The 16,253-nt window shown below is 58.1% G+C and overlaps 2 long non-coding RNA genes across 2 annotated transcripts; both read right to left on the bottom strand.

The window, feature by feature from the left end:
- Positions 1-1,947: 1,947 nt before the first annotated feature.
- LOC137467781 (uncharacterized) lies at positions 1,948-2,847 on the bottom strand. Its single transcript, XR_010995620.1, has 3 exons — positions 2,683-2,847; positions 2,278-2,427; positions 1,948-2,089 (listed from the first exon to the last, which is right to left on the bottom strand). It is a non-coding gene; the product is annotated as an uncharacterized lncRNA (long non-coding RNA).
- Positions 2,848-14,669: 11,822 nt separating this feature from the next.
- LOC137467780 (uncharacterized) lies at positions 14,670-15,580 on the bottom strand. The gene is made up of 3 exons (XR_010995619.1): positions 15,405-15,580; positions 15,000-15,149; positions 14,670-14,811 (listed from the first exon to the last, which is right to left on the bottom strand). It is a non-coding gene; the product is annotated as an uncharacterized lncRNA (long non-coding RNA).
- Positions 15,581-16,253: the final 673 nt, after the last annotated feature.

Genomic DNA, 16,253 nt, shown 5'->3' with positions numbered 1-16,253 from the left:
CCGAAGATCCAGGGATCAGATCCAGGCCCTGCTGCTGCTCCCTCGGGATCAGCCCCACTTTGGGTGTTGCTGTCAGGGCCAGCAGAAGCGGTGGCTGGAGCAGCGGGTGCTGACGGTGCCCCAAGCCCCGGGGCTGGAGGGGTCCCTGGGCTGGGGCTGGCAGGGAGCTGCTCCAGCCCGGAGTGCACTGCTGAGTGCTGTGCTCTGGGGCTGGGGCTCCCCGCACAGGGGACTGGACTGGTGTGCCACAGGAGACAGAGAAGCTGCAGCTTCAGCCTAACTTAGGTGGGTGCGTGGGCTGGGAAGAGTGGGGAGGCTCAAGGGGATTCACTGAGCTCATTCTCCTGCAAGGATGAGGAAAAGGGAGTGGGAACTCAGCAGTGAGGAGAGCTGAGGGCTGGAGAGCAGCTCTGAATGACACTAAAATCCCACTGGAGCTCTGAGACATTGCTGCTCCTCAGCCAGTGACAGGATGAGTCCCTAAGCCTGGGGCTCGGCCTTCCTCATGGTGAGGGGCACCAAGGAAGGCGACAGTGTGATGGAGACTGCCATGGGCTGGGAACTCCCTGGGGGACAAGAGGGAGCAGCTGGGAAGTAAAAGGCAGGTGGGGGAGAGAACAGTTCAGAGAAGGGCTGAGCTACAGCTTGAGCAAGCTGCAAAATGTCATTTGGGGTCATCCCAGATTGATTTCATTTCAGAAGTTATTGAACAAGTTTAATTTTTGGGTGGTGTCATGTTTGTCCTTGGAGGTGTACACTCTGCACACTTGAGCTGTGTTGCTGAAATGCTCCAGCAGGTCTGTGCTGCAGGTCACCCCATTTCTTCTTTGGCTGATTGCGGCCCGGTGCTGAGCTCCAGCAGAGCCCTGGCAGAGCCCAGAGCAGCCTCAGCACCCGCAGAGCCCGGCTGCAAGGAGAGAAACCAGAAAGCGCCCGTCAGCTGAAGGCTCCTGTCCCCTTGTCCCAGCCGCCCGCGGTGCCCAGGCCGTGCTGGCCGTGCCCAGAGCTGTGCCCAGAGCTGCCCATCCCTGCTGCCTTTGGGAGCAGAGCAGGAGGGCAGGACATGTGCCCAGCCTGCAGCCGGCCACGGCACATCCAGCCCTCAGCAGCTGCCCAGAGCAGGATGCTCCTGTGCTCGCTGCCATCTCCCCAAAGCTCTGATCCCACCATGCCAAGCAGACAAGACCCACATCACGCTGGAAGAAAAGCTGGTCCCAAACGATGTCCTCAGCCTTCTCCAAGGGCACGGCCCATCCACGCCACAGCTGCTCCCAAGCACTTCCCCATCCAGACTGGACCCCACCTGGAAAGCTTCCTCTAGAAAAACACACAACAAATGATTGAAAATAGATTACAGACAAAAAGGGGAACAAGAAAAAAGGTCCAAAATCTTATCTCTGTCAGAGGCTTGAGGAAGGCCCAACCCCTGCATGCCAGGGAAAAACCCACCCACAGGTGAGGGAAGCCCAGGCTTTTCTCCCTTCCCCCCTGCACTGCCCCCCAAAATAACGGTGATCCCAAGCAAACAGGGGCAGTGGAGCAGCCCAAGCCCTTCCTTGCCTGCAAAGCAAAGCAGCCCCTGCACAGGTTCTGGAGTCCCACCTCTGCTCCCACCATGGGGGTTTGTTTGTGTCGGGCTGGCTGCCCCAGCCCCAGCCCGGGGCACGGTGGGTGCTGGGGCTGTTGGCAGGGCCAGGAGCCCACTCCCATTTCATCAGCACCCCAGCCCATCCCCCCAGCCCTGCCAAAAGCAGCCTGGCAGCGGACTGAAGGATCAGCTGCATCCGCCCCAGCAAAGGGGGGAACCTTTGGTTCCTGGCCAGGCTGTGCAATGCCCAAATCTGGGAGCATCCCCCTGCGTGTGGACTCATCTGCACATTCCCTGTGCAGCCTGGCTTTGGAGAAGGTGCCAGAATCAAAGTCCATCATCCTCAGCTGCCGGTGACCAGGTGGAGGAAGAGGTTGTCATCCTTGATGTCATCCTCCGTGTCCCCAGCAGCAGCAGCCCCACCTGGTACAGCTTCTCCAGGGGCTCCTTCTCCTTCCCTGGGGTGAGCCCAGGCTGTCAGGGTTCTGCCCAGGGCCCCAGCTGTCAGGGAACCAGGACAAGCAAAACCAGCTCGGATGGTGGCCACCAGTGCTAGGCAGAGCAGCTGAGCTCCAGCACAAGGGCTGCGTGTTCCCATCTGATGACCCCTGGGCAGTGACACAGGCAGGACAAAATGTCTGGGTTCCTTTGCTTCTCATTGCCAAGGCATGTGTGGAGCTGTAACTTACCAGGGCCTTGCATCAAAGCGTGCCTGTGGCTCTCTCCCTTCTTCTAGGGCAGATCAATATCCTGCAGCCAGGGATCACAGAACAGCTCTTCTAAAGAGGGCCTGTCCCAGTCCAGCATGGATAAACACCGCCTGATCAGATCTTGGCACTCTGGGCAGAGAAACCAGAAACCGCCGGTCAGTTGGAGAAGGCTCCTGTTGGCTTTGCCCCACTATTCCCGTGCCCAGGCCATGCTGGATGTGCTCAGAGCTGGGCCTAAACGTCCCCATCAATTCCCTGTTTTGGAGGAGAGCAGGAGAGCAGGACATGTGCCACCTCCTCAGCAGCTGCCAGAGCGGGATGCTCACGAGCTGCTGCTGTCTCCCAGCACTGCCATTGCCCCCGTGGCCAGAGATGAGGATCCACCTTGAGAGAGCCGTTGTGGCAGCGAGAGTTGATGGTCCCAGCTGATGTTCTGGCTCCTCCTGAAAGGGTGCTCCCCGCAGACCATCTGGTGCAGCAGGATGCCCAGGGACCAGATGGTAGCTGGCTTGCCGTAGTACCAGCCAAATTGGGTCCATTCTGGTGGGCTGTATGACCATGTTCCTATGGAATACAGATGGGGTTCATCAGGGGGACGCTGCTGCTCCCTGAGCCTGGCCCCAGCATCCCTGGGTGTGTGGGGGCTGCCCCAGTGGCACACGGGGTGACCGCTGCCCTCTCACCAGCACCTGGGACTTGTGTACAGATTCGGGGATGGAAAAGAAGCCACTGGTGCTGGAAGAGGGCAGCAGAAGTCCTGTCAAGGCCCGACCATGACGGGAAAAAACCCACTCATTGCTTGGGAAAACCATGCCCTCATCCTCCCTGCCTGCACTGCCCCAAAAACATTATGAATCCAAACCAAACCAGGTGAGTGGAGCAGTCCAAGCCCTTTGTCACCTGCACACCAAACCGGCTGGGACACAGGTTCCGGCCCCCCTCTCTGCTACCCCCACCCACGGGTGTTTTGTCAGGCTGGCTGCCCCAGCCCCAGCCCCAGTCCTGGGCAGAGTGGTGGGCAAAGGCTGCCAGCAGGGCTGGAAGCTGTCTCCCCACCCAGCCCTGCTCAAAAGCAACTCAGCTGAAATCTCAGTGCCATGAAGGGCAGCAAAAGGGAGAATCCCCGCTGCCACACCCAGCTTGGGCTGTGAGGTGTTGGGCCCTGAGATGACGGGACTGAGAGCACACCCCTGCGTGGGCTCACCTGCAAAACGAGTGTAGGCTGTGTCTTGCAGGTAGGTGCCGCAGCCAAAGTCAATCAGTTTGGCCTGCCCGGTGGCCAGGTCAACCAGGATGTTCTCTGGTTTGATGTCTCTGTGCAGGACCCCGCAGCTGGTGCAGTGCCGCACGGCCTCCAGCACCTGGCGGAACAGCTCCCGCGCCAACTCCTCAGACAGGAACCCCCGTTCCTGAATGAAATGGTGCAGGTCCTGGCACCTCTCCGGGCGTTCCAGCACCATCAAGACATCACTGGGGAGCTCCTTCCACTCCAGCAGCTGGACGACACCGGGGAAGCCAGTGGACACCTTGGCCAGCAGCACGACCTCCAGGGGTGCGCTGGTGCCGTCGGGCTGCGGGAGGAGCGCGATGCCGTCAGTGGGGCTGATGCCGTGCCGGGGGTCGGGAACCCCTCACCCGGCCCGGGATGCTCTGCGCCTTGCGCTGGCCCCACGCCTGCTCTCCCTCGAGGTGTCCTGGTGGCTTCCAGCCTGCCGGGCCTCGGCTCATCCCCGCCCAGCTTCTGCCGCTGGCCCCGCTCACTCACCAGCTCGCCCCAGTGCCGGACGCGGTTCCTTGGCACCCTTTTGATGGCCACCTGCAAGCCAAGAGCAGCAGCGGGCTGAGCTCGCCACCTGCCCTGCCCAGCCCCCTCCTCCCCCTCCTTCCCTCCTCCTCCACCTCCTCCTCCTCCTTCTTCCCCTCCTACCCCTCCTCCTCCTCCTCCTTTCCTTCCTCCTTCTCCTCCTCCTCCCCCTCCTTCCCTTCCTCCTCCACCTCCTCCTCCTCCTCCTCCACCTCCGCCCCCTCCTCCTGCGCCCGCCGCCGGCCCCGCCGCTCACCGGGGCGCCGTCCGAGAGCCGCGTGGCTGCGAAGACGCTGCCGAAGCCGCCGCTGCCCAGCAGCGAACCCAGCCGGTACCGCTCCTGCAGGGCCTCCTCCTGCGCCTTCCCTGCGGGCGGGACGGGGCTGTCAGCGCTCGGCCCGGGGCAAGGAGCGGCCCCCCGAGCGCTCCCCGAGCGCCCCGGGCCGGCCCTCCCCAGGCGTTCTGTCCCTGGAATGGGACAGCGGCGGCTCGGGGCCGACGGCCGCGGTGCCGAGCGGCGGAGCTCGGGCCGGGGAAGCCGCAGCGGGGGCGGCGGGAGCGGCCGCGCCGCGTGTGTCCTCCGCGGGGCCCGGGAGGAGCCGGGGCCGGGGCCGGGACTGGAGCCCACGTCGGGGCCGGGGCCGGGCTCGGGCCAGGCGGAGCCAGAGGGCGGCGGTGCCGCCCGAGCTCCAGGCACTGATGCCCGCCCAGCAGCGCCACCGCCAGCACGGCCAGAGCCGGGCGGAGGCGAGACCCCGGCGGGACGGCCGGGGACGGGGACGGGAACCGGGGCGGGGACGGGGCCGGTGACGGGCTGGGGACATGGCCCAGGCCAGCAGGGGAGAGGGAGACTGGGAGAGGAGGGGACACCGTGAAAGGGAGAGCAGGAGAGGGTGCGGGACTGCGGGAGAGGGAGAGGAGTGCGAGGGGGTCGATAGACTATCTGCTTTCGCTGCTGCCGCTGCTGCCGCTGCTGCTGCTGCCGCTGCTGCTGCCGCTGCAACTGAAGCTCCGGGGCCGTTTGTCCCCGTGTCCGTTTTTCCGTTGCCCGCTCGCCCCCGCGCCCAGCCCCCCGCTCCCCAGGGGCAGCCCCTGAGCCTGTCCAAACACGGGAACTTTGCCCTGGTCAGCCCAGACCCAGAGTCTGGACTCCTACACAGGGGAACAGGAATCCCCTTGAGCGCTGCTGTGCCTTGTCCCCGCTGAGGATCAAACCCTATCGGAGCACATTCCCTGAATGCAGAATTTGTACCTTACCCAGGCACTGCACTTACCTCTCCAGCAATGATTAAAAAAACAAAAAAAACCCAAAAAAAAAACCCAAAAGAAAACAAAAAAAAAACCAACCAAAAAAACCAAAAAAAAAAAAACCCAAAAAAACCCCAAAAAAAAACAAAACGAAAATGGGGAAGGCAAACTGTGAAACTGTGTGTAGCTCATGGTATTTTACAGGGTCTAAAATTCGCCAAGTAATGAATCTTAGAGATGAGATCTATTTGGATTAAGGGGATGGAGCAGTAGTTCAAGATGGAAAAGAGGAGCATAAAAAAAACAGAGAAAAACATCTTCAGTTGTTTCTTGCCATTTTCATTTCATTTCTTAAAAGCTGTTTCAGTTTTCCCAGAATCTTCTCCACACTCCTGTTTGCTCTTTCCAAGAACCTTTCCTGGAGAACGAGGTGCAGCTTCTGTCACAAGATGTGCCACCAGCTGCAGTTTCTCTTGGCTTTCCACAACGTGTGTGCAGCTCAACTCTTGCAGCATAGCAGGGCAAATGTTTGAAGGATTTGACAGCTTGTTCTTTCTTTTCCTTGTGGGCTGGGCAGTTGTGCCATTGGTAAGGTTTTCATTGTTACTGTTTTACCCTAAGAAACCATGAGGGGGTACCAGGAATTGTCAGGGAATGCAAGCCGGACTGAATGCAGAGAAAGAATCTGCAGAGCCTGCAGCCAGAAATGGAGAGCTGTGTGATAATCATTGCAACATCCCCATGGGCATCTTGAAAGTGATCTAGAAGATGAAAATGCTCTGACAGAGGGCATTTGTTTCTGAGTTCAGTGTAGAGGATTCCACATCTAGTGCATTGGTTCATAAATCAAGAGTTCAGTCAGTTCATGGAAAGCACCAGAACAAGCACTAGGACTGGGACACACTGGGAGCCACTGGAAATGTGCTGGGGGTAACTGGGACCACGCTGGGGGCAACTGGGGACAAGGGTGAGTGACTGGGGCCCTGCTGGGAGAGACTGGGATCATACAGGACTCATACAGGGATCGTACTGGGAGTGACTGGGACTAATTTAGGGGCAACTGGGAGAACTGGGAAAACACTGGATGGCACTGGGAACAACGGGGACAGCGCTGGGGGCAAATTGTATCATAATGGGGAGTGACTGGCAGCAACTGGGCTCCTGCTGGGAGCAGCCCCTGGCAGCCCCGGGAGCCCTGCACCCCTTTCCTGGCCATGCCGGCCCTCCAGCCCCCAGAGCCCCCTTTTCCTTCACCCAGAGACCCCCTGGACCCCTATTCCTGCCTTTCCTAGCGCCCAGCCCCTCCTTTCCTCAACACCGAGGACATCCGAGACCCCTATTCCCAGCCAGCCTGGGTTTTCCCACCTTTTGCTGGGAATGGGGACACCGGGGACCCTTGCAGTCCTCTTTGCTGATGATAGTGACACAATTAAGCTCGCCCAAACTCCTCCTGGATCTCCCCTAAGCCCCCAGTGGGGATTCCTGGGAGTTCCCCTGTGTTTACCCTTTCCCAGGACTTTGGGGGTCCCCCTGACCTGTCCGTGCACCCCCAGATTTCTTCCACAGCCGCCTGTGATGGTGGGGGTGGGGGCCGAGTGCTGGTGCCCCCCTGCCTGCAGCAGATCCAACGGTGAGGGGAGTTTGGGGGGGTCCCTGAGCACTTGGGGTCCCCTGGGTTTTGGGGTGACCCCCGGGCCCCCCAGGATCTCCCTGAACACGCTGACGCTGCCCGTGCGCAGTGAGAAGGTTCATACCCGGCACGGGGTCCCAGCTCAGTCACCGGCATCGCCCAGGAACCCCCAAACCCTCCTGGGACCCCCAAACCCCCCGGGACACCTCGACCTCCCCGGGACCCCAAAACCATCCCTGGGCCGTCCAAAAACTCCCCAAGACCGCAAAAACCCCACAGAGACACCCCCCAAACCCTCCCAGGACATCAAAATTCCCACAAGACCTCCCAGCACGCCCCAGACGCCCCTGAGAAGGTTCGGTCCTGGCAGGGGTTCCCCATCTCTGTCACCAGCAGGTACCCCAAACCAGCCTTGGGTTTGCCCTGGGATTGCCCAATCCCCCCCTTTGGGAATCCCTAAAACCCCCCTGGGAATCCCCCCAAAATCCACCAGGACCCGAAAAACCCTGGAGATAGACAAAACCCCCCCAGGAATTCTTCAGGGAAGTTTATACTCAGCACGGGGTCCCCATCACCATCATTGGCATCACCCGGGTACCCCCAGATCCTCTCGGGACTCCCAAACCCTCCTGGGACCCCCAAACCCTCCCAGGTACCCCTAAATCCTCCCAGGACTCCCAACCCTCCCCGGGCTCCGCTGCCGGAATCAGCAGGAGTGGTGTTCGCCTCTTCAGGGGAGTTAGAGTGGGACCCGACCAGAGCGGGGGCCCTTAAACCCCAAAAATCCACCCTGGGGGGCAAAACATCCCCTACCGCGGCTTGGAGTGAGTCCCCCAGAAAAATGTCACTTAAAGCCATCATGATCACCCCTGAAAAGGGGCTTGTGGGGCTGTGGCCCCACAAACACCTGAAAATGGGGAGGAAAAAACACCCTTGAAATGGTGAGGTCCCCCCAAAAATCCTTAAAAAGAGAAAAACTCCTCTTCAGAGGGGCCTGAAGACCCTTCAGGGCCCTCGAGGAGGGACAAGATCCCCTCCTCTGCTGGGGCCTCTCTGAGCCGGGAGCTCTCCCGTTGGCGGCTGCCCTCGGGGGAGCCCCGAACGACGGCGGCTCCTGGGCTGAGCCCCCCTCAGCCGGGGCTGCGGAGGGAACTGGGGGGCCTGGGACGGGGCCTGGGGGTCCTGGGGTGACCTGGGGGAGCCTCAGTGGGTCCCACCTCCCCCTGTGCCCCCTCTCCCACCCCCTTCCCAATATTGCCCCCAAACAAAAGGTTGTGGCTGTACCAGCGCCCCCACCGACCTCCAGCCCTGGGAACCTGGAGCAAGCGGAAACCACAACTTTGCAAATGCTACCTGTGCCTTTAGCAAATGGAAAGAGAACTGGGGTGTGAAAAATAAAGCTTGTTTATTTTCAGAAAAACAGCAAAGAAAACACAGAACACATTTACATTGTAAGAATATTTGTAACAACAACTATCTATGGAACGTATATACCCAAGAACATATCTAACAAAAGTCTATGAAACGTATTTACAGAAGCCAAAAAGAAGCCCTAAAACCTATAGCCTAAAGACAACAACAAACTCCACAACGTATGTACAAAAGGGTGGCATCTCTGTCCGGGATCTCCATCATCCTTGAGGAAAAGCAAGAGGCACAGTCACTCCAATCAGGCAGAGAGGGCTCTTCCATGTGCCCCCAGGCTGGCCCAGCAAGCGCAGCACAGGCTGGGGATGGCCACCAGAACCCAATGCACCGGGTCCCACATCCCTGAGCAGGGACCACCCAGCCCAGTCCCAGCCTGGCAGCAGGGGACCCGCTCTGCCTGTGGGGACCACATGCCTGTCCTGCTGCTGGTATTGCTCTTCATCCCAAGATCATGGCCTCTTCCTCATCTTTCTCATCAATGTCCATGTCCTCAAGGTACTCTTCCATTTCCATGTCCATCTCCTCTTCCACATCTACCTCCATCTCTTCTTCACCACTCTCTTCTCCATCCACTTCCATCTCCTCCTCTGTATCCATCTGCATGTCCACCTCCATCTCTTCCTCTCCACTCTCTTCTCCATCCACTTCCATCTCCTCCTCAGTATCAATCTCCATGTCCACCTCCATCTCTTCGTCTCCACTCTCTTCCCCATCCACTTCCATCTCCTCCTCGGTATCAATCTCCATGTCCACCTCCATCTCTTCGTCTCCACTCTCTTCCCCATCCACTTCCATGTCCTCCTCTCTATCAGCCTGCATGTCCACCTCCATCTCGTCCTCTCTGTCTGTGACAGCCTGCAGAGGTAGCAACACCTCAGAGTGGGGTCCCTGTCCCACCCCATCCCCACAGAACTCCAGCCCAGCCGGGCAGCTGGGGGGTGTCCACCTCCATGGAATGGCACCGTACCTTCCTCAGGACAAATGTGAGCATCCTGCAGGGACGGATGACAAAATCCAGGCAACAGAGAGCTTTCAGGACTGATGGGAGTATCAGGGCACAGGTGACGAGAAGAGTGACAGGGAACATGGTGAAGGGTGAGCTGGCACGAGGGCTGGCACAGGGTGGGCTGACACAAGGGCCAGTGGTTGTGTTGTGCTCTTTGCTGGACGCTGGAGGTTCCATCTGGAACATCACATCTGTGACATCACAGTGGATCTAAAGAGCATCTTGTTCCCAGCTGAGCAATCTTCCCCAGCCCATGCTGCTCACAGCCCTGTTGCCAAGGATGGGGCATCCACAGCCTGGGCCAGTGCCTCAGCAGCCTCCGTGTAAAAGAGCAGCTCCCTCAGATCCAACTTCAGTCAGCCTCCTGCAGTTGAAAGCCATCCCCCCTTGTCCTGTTGCCACGGGCCCGGCTGAACACTGTCCCCATCTTTCCTGTGGGACCCTTCCAGTCCTGCAGAGCTGCACTGAGGCCTCCCCAGTGTCTCCTCTTTCCAGGCTGAGCATCCCCAGCCCCACTTGGACAGCAGTCAGGTAGATCAGGGGGAGTCAAGGCTGAAGTCAAACAGCATCAGGAACTGAGAGGTGGAAGCTTTAGGCCCAGGTTTGCCTCTGTAATAACAGTGGAGGGGAAGATGGTGGGACACTGGCTCTGTTCTAACCGCTGATTATTTTCTTTTTTTTTTTTTTTTTCCTTCTTTTCTGTCATGCTGATGCAGGTGTTGCTGTTTGCAAGGAAGCTTGGCACAATGTCCATTGTCTTCTCCATTTGTGAAACACCGAGCAGAGTCTGGGCAGGCTGATGATGCAGAGCAAAACCTGCAAATACACCGGTGATCCTGAGCCTGGAGGATGCAGCTAAACCCGGCCAAAAATAATTTCTGGAAAGTCAAGCCTGGTTTACATTTTCTTGAATTTGGCTATTCCTGAACCGGGGGAGGGGGCTTTCTGGGGAGGGGGTACCACAGGGGTTCCCCTCCCCCGTTTTTGGGGGGTCTCCCATGGTGCCCCCTCCCCAAAAAGCTCCGCGGGCCCCCTGAAGTGGCTCCTGTTCCACCGGCTGGTGCCCCCTGATCCAGGACGGCCCCCGGTGAGTCTGGGGGGCTCAGGGGGGATTTTGGGGGGATTTTGGTGGCATTTATGGGCTTTGGGGGATTTTGTTGGGAGATTAGGGGGAATTATTGGATTTTGGAGAGAATTACTGGGTTTGTGGGGTTATGGGGATTTTGTGGGATTTGATGATTTTGGATTTTGGGGATTTTTTTAGGGTTTTGGGGTGGTTATTTTTTGGGGGGTTTATTGAAATTTTTGGGAGTTGGTTTTTTTTTTTTTTTTTTTAATTTTGGTGTGTTCCACTGGGATTTTGTGGGATTCTTTGGTGTTTAGGAGTTTTTAATTGGGATTTTTGGGGGATTTTGGGGGGGTTTTAGAGGAATTCTGGGGGGCTTTGGAGTTGTCCCAGGGTGTGGGGAAGGGCCGAGAGGCACCAAAATCTGCTTTAAACCCCTGAAAGTCCCAATAAACCCCATGAAATCGCAATTAAATTTCACAAATTCCCATTAGAACCCCCTCGAATCCCAATAAAAGCTCACAAAATCCCAATTAAACCCCACAAATCCCCCCCCCAAAATGTCTCCAAAATCACAAGAAGCCCCACAAAATCCTCACGAGACCCAAAGAAATCTTGGCAACACCCAAAACAACCCACAAGCCCCCCCCAAATCCCCACTAAAATTCCTAAAAAACCCAAATCCCCAAAGAATCCCACTAAATGCCCCCACAATTCCAATAAAATGCCTCCAAATCCCCTAAAAATCCCAATAAACCCCAGAAATAATTCCAGAGGATCCCACAAAATCCCCACAAAATCCCAGTAAAACCTTCCGAACTTCAAAAGAAAACACAAAAAATTTCAATTAACCCCCAAATACCCCCAGGAAAACAACTTCCCACTCAAAGCACCAATAAAACCCCTCAAAATCCAAACTCCCCAAAATCCCCCAACTGCCTCCAAACCCAATAACTCTCCCCAAAAACCCCAACAATTCCCCGTAAACTCCCAACACGATTCCCAAAAGCCCAAAAAAGCCCCAGATGCCCAAACCCTCCCGAGCCCTCCCTGGTCCCTCCCGGTCCCACCCAGGCCCGTCCGGGGCCACGGCCAAAACTACCCGGAGCGAACGCGGAGGTCCCGGAGTGACCCCGGAGCCGATCCCGGGCTCGGCCTCGGGCTCGGCCCCTTTGGGGGATTTTGGGCCGAACCGGGCAGGTTTAGGGTGGGCTTCAGATCCCTTGCAGGGATCCCGAGCCTTTTCGGGTGGATTTTCAGCCCCTGTGGCTGATTTGAGGCCGAATCTGGTGGGGTTTAGGGGGGATTTCAGACCCCTTTGGATGATTTTAGGCCCATGTGGGTGGGGCTGGGGCCCATTTGGGTGAGTTTAGGAAAAACTGGGCCCATATGGGTGAATCCTAATCCTGTGTGGGTGATTTTAGGTCCCTTTTTTGTGTATTTTGGGCCCATTTAAGTAGGGTTTTTTGCTTCTTTGGGCAATTTTAGTTTGAACCAAGCCTTTTTAGGGTGATTTTAGGTCTTCTTGTGTTGGTGTCAGGGACATTTTGGTGATTTTAGATACCTTTGGATGATTTTAGGCTGGACCAGATACTTTCAGGGTGGATTTTAGTCACATTTGAAAGATTTATGGGTGATGTTAAGCCATTTCTTGAGGGTTATAAAACACCTAGGGCAGTTTTAAGCCCCTTTGGTTGGATTTTAGAGCCCTTTGGATACTTTTAATCCCATTTGGTTGATGTCAGGCCGAACCATGTGGATGTAGGCTGCATTTGATGCCCTTTTGGGTGATTTTGGGTCAAACCGGGCTTTTTTAGGACAGTGCGTCCCCTTGGCCCCGGCCCTTTCCCTTCACGATTCCGCCCTTTCCTCGCTCCTTTCCCCTCACGGTTCCGCCCTTTCCTCGTTCCTTTCCCCTCACGGTTCCGCCCTTTCCTCGCTCCTTTCCCCTCACGGTTCTGCCCTTTCCTCGCTCCTTTCCCCTCACGGTTCAGGATCTGGGAGCGGGGGAGGTGGAGGAGGGCGGGAGGAAGAAGCGCAGCGGCAGCAGGGAGCAGCCGGAGGAGAGGAGGGAAGGAATCGCGTGGCCCTGGCGCTGCCTGAGCTCGCAGCACCCCGGGAGCATCGCCCCCATCCCGCAGGTGCCCGGGGAGGGGGAGCTCGGCCCAAATATCCTGGGGGGTGCCTGAGTTTGGGATTTTTTTGGGGGGATGTTTGGAGCTGGCAGGGCTCCAAAGCCGAGCCGAAGATCCAGGGATCAGATCCAGGCCCTGCTGCTGCTCCCTCGGGATCAGCCCCACTTTGGGTGTTGCTGTCAGGGCCAGCAGAAGCGGTGGCTGGAGCAGCGGGTGCTGACGGTGCCCCAAGCCCCGGGGCTGGAGGGGTCCCTGGGCTGGGGCTGGCAGGGAGCTGCTCCAGCCCGGAGTGCACTGCTGAGTGCTGTGCTCTGGGGCTGGGGCTCCCCGCACAGGGGACTGGACTGGTGTGCCACAGGAGACAGAGAAGCTGCAGCTTCAGCCTAACTTAGGTGGGTGCGTGGGCTGGGAAGAGTGGGGAGGCTCAAGGGGATTCACTGAGCTCATTCTCCTGCAAGGATGAGGAAAAGGGAGTGGGAACTCAGCAGTGAGGAGAGCTGAGGGCTGGAGAGCAGCTCTGAATGACACTAAAATCCCACTGGAGCTCTGAGACATTGCTGCTCCTCAGCCAGTGACAGGATGAGTCCCTAAGCCTGGGGCTCGGCCTTCCTCATGGTGAGGGGCACCAAGGAAGGCGACAGTGTGATGGAGACTGCCATGGGCTGGGAACTCCCTGGGGGACAAGAGGGAGCAGCTGGGAAGTAAAAGGCAGGTGGGGGAGAGAACAGTTCAGAGAAGGGCTGAGCTACAGCTTGAGCAAGCTGCAAAATGTCATTTGGGGTCATCCCAGATTGATTTCATTTCAGAAGTTATTGAACAAGTTTAATTTTTGGGTGGTGTCATGTTTGTCCTTGGAGGTGTACACTCTGCACACTTGAGCTGTGTTGCTGAAATGCTCCAGCAGGTCTGTGCTGCAGGTCACCCCATTTCTTCTTTGGCTGATTGCGGCCCGGTGCTGAGCTCCAGCAGAGCCCTGGCAGAGCCCAGAGCAGCCTCAGCACCCGCAGAGCCCGGCTGCAAGGAGAGAAACCAGAAAGCGCCCGTCAGCTGAAGGCTCCTGTCCCCTTGTCCCAGCCGCCCGCGGTGCCCAGGCCGTGCTGGCCGTGCCCAGAGCTGTGCCCAGAGCTGCCCATCCCTGCTGCCTTTGGGAGCAGAGCAGGAGGGCAGGACATGTGCCCAGCCTGCAGCCAGCCACGGCACATCCAGCCCTCAGCAGCTGCCCAGAGCAGGATGCTCCTGTGCTCGCTGCCATCTCCCCAAAGCTCTGATCCCACCATGCCAAGCAGACAAGACCCACATCACGCTGGAAGAAAAGCTGGTCCCAAACGATGTCCTCAGCCTTCTCCAAGGGCACGGCCCATCCACGCCACAGCTGCTCCCAAGCACTTCCCCATCCAGACTGGACCCCACCTGGAAAGCTTCCTCTAGAAAAACACACAACAAATGATTGAAAATAGATTACAGACAAAAAGGGGAACAAGAAAAAAGGTCCAAAATCTTATCTCTGTCAGAGGCTTGAGGAAGGCCCAACCCCTGCATGCCAGGGAAAAACCCACCCACAGGTGAGGGAAGCCCAGGCTTTTCTCCCTTCCCCCCTGCACTGCCCCCCAAAATAACGGTGATCCCAAGCAAACAGGGGCAGTGGAGCAGCCCAAGCCCTTCCTTGCCTGCAAAGCAAAGCAGCCCCTGCACAGGTTCTGGAGTCCCACCTCTGCTCCCACCATGGGGGTTTGTTTGTGTCGGGCTGGCTGCCCCAGCCCCAGCCCGGGGCACGGTGGGTGCTGGGGCTGTTGGCAGGGCCAGGAGCCCACTCCCATTTCATCAGCACCCCAGCCCATCCCCCCAGCCCTGCCAAAAGCAGCCTGGCAGCGGACTGAAGGATCAGCTGCATCCGCCCCAGCAAAGGGGGGAACCTTTGGTTCCTGGCCAGGCTGTGCAATGCCCAAATCTGGGAGCATCCCCCTGCGTGTGGACTCATCTGCACATTCCCTGTGCAGCCTGGCTTTGGAGAAGGTGCCAGAATCAAAGTCCATCATCCTCAGCTGCCGGTGACCAGGTGGAGGAAGAGGTTGTCATCCTTGATGTCATCCTCCGTGTCCCCAGCAGCAGCAGCCCCACCTGGTACAGCTTCTCCAGGGGCTCCTTCTCCTTCCCTGGGGTGAGCCCAGGCTGTCAGGGTTCTGCCCAGGGCCCCAGCTGTCAGGGAACCAGGACAAGCAAAACCAGCTCGGATGGTGGCCACCAGTGCTAGGCAGAGCAGCTGAGCTCCAGCACAAGGGCTGCGTGTTCCCATCTGATGACCCCTGGGCAGTGACACAGGCAGGACAAAATGTCTGGGTTCCTTTGCTTCTCATTGCCAAGGCATGTGTGGAGCTGTAACTTACCAGGGCCTTGCATCAAAGCGTGCCTGTGGCTCTCTCCCTTCTTCTAGGGCAGATCAATATCCTGCAGCCAGGGATCACAGAACAGCTCTTCTAAAGAGGGCCTGTCCCAGTCCAGCATGGATAAACACCGCCTGATCAGATCTTGGCACTCTGGGCAGAGAAACCAGAAACCGCCGGTCAGTTGGAGAAGGCTCCTGTTGGCTTTGCCCCACTATTCCCGTGCCCAGGCCATGCTGGATGTGCTCAGAGCTGGGCCTAAACGTCCCCATCAATTCCCTGTTTTGGAGGAGAGCAGGAGAGCAGGACATGTGCCACCTCCTCAGCAGCTGCCAGAGCGGGATGCTCACGAGCTGCTGCTGTCTCCCAGCACTGCCATTGCCCCCGTGGCCAGAGATGAGGATCCACCTTGAGAGAGCCGTTGTGGCAGCGAGAGTTGATGGTCCCAGCTGATGTTCTGGCTCCTCCTGAAAGGGTGCTCCCCGCAGACCATCTGGTGCAGCAGGATGCCCAGGGACCAGATGGTAGCTGGCTTGCCGTAGTACCAGCCAAATTGGGTCCATTCTGGTGGGCTGTATGACCGTGTTCCTATGGAATACAGATGGGGTTCATCAGGGGGACGCTGCTGCTCCCTGAGCCTGGCCCCAGCATCCCTGGGTGTGTGGGGGCTGCCCCAGTGGCACACGGGGTGACCGCTGCCCTCTCACCAGCACCTGGGACTTGTGTACAGATTCGGGGATGGAAAAGAAGCCACTGGTGCTGGAAGAGGGCAGCAGAAGTCCTGTCAAGGCCCGACCATGACGGGAAAAAACCCACTCATTGCTTGGGAAAACCATGCCCTCATCCTCCCTGCCTGCACTGCCCCAAAAACATTATGAATCCAAACCAAACCAGGTGAGTGGAGCAGTCCAAGCCCTTTGTCACCTGCACACCAAACCGGCTGGGACACAGGTTCCGGCCCCCCTCTCTGCTACCCCCACCCACGGGTGTTTTGTCAGGCTGGCTGCCCCAGCCCCAGCCCCAGTCCTGGGCAGAGTGGTGGGCAAAGGCTGCCAGCAGGGCTGGAAGCTGTCTCCCCACCCAGCCCTGCTCAAAAGCAACTCAGCTGAAATCTCAGTGCCATGAAGGGCAGCAAAAGGGAGAATCCCCGCTGCCACACCCAGCTTGGGCTGTGAGGTGTTGGGCCCTGAGATGACGGGACTGAGAGCACACCCCTGCGTGGGCTCACCTGCAAAACGAGTGTAGGCTGTGTCTTGC

This window comes from Anomalospiza imberbis, unplaced genomic scaffold (assembly GCF_031753505.1).
Source record: "Anomalospiza imberbis isolate Cuckoo-Finch-1a 21T00152 unplaced genomic scaffold, ASM3175350v1 scaffold_79, whole genome shotgun sequence".
In the NCBI taxonomy this organism is placed as follows: Eukaryota; Metazoa; Chordata; class Aves; order Passeriformes; family Viduidae; genus Anomalospiza; species Anomalospiza imberbis.
The sequence above is the reverse complement of the archived record's forward strand: the minus strand, read 5'-3'. Positions and strand labels throughout refer to the sequence as shown.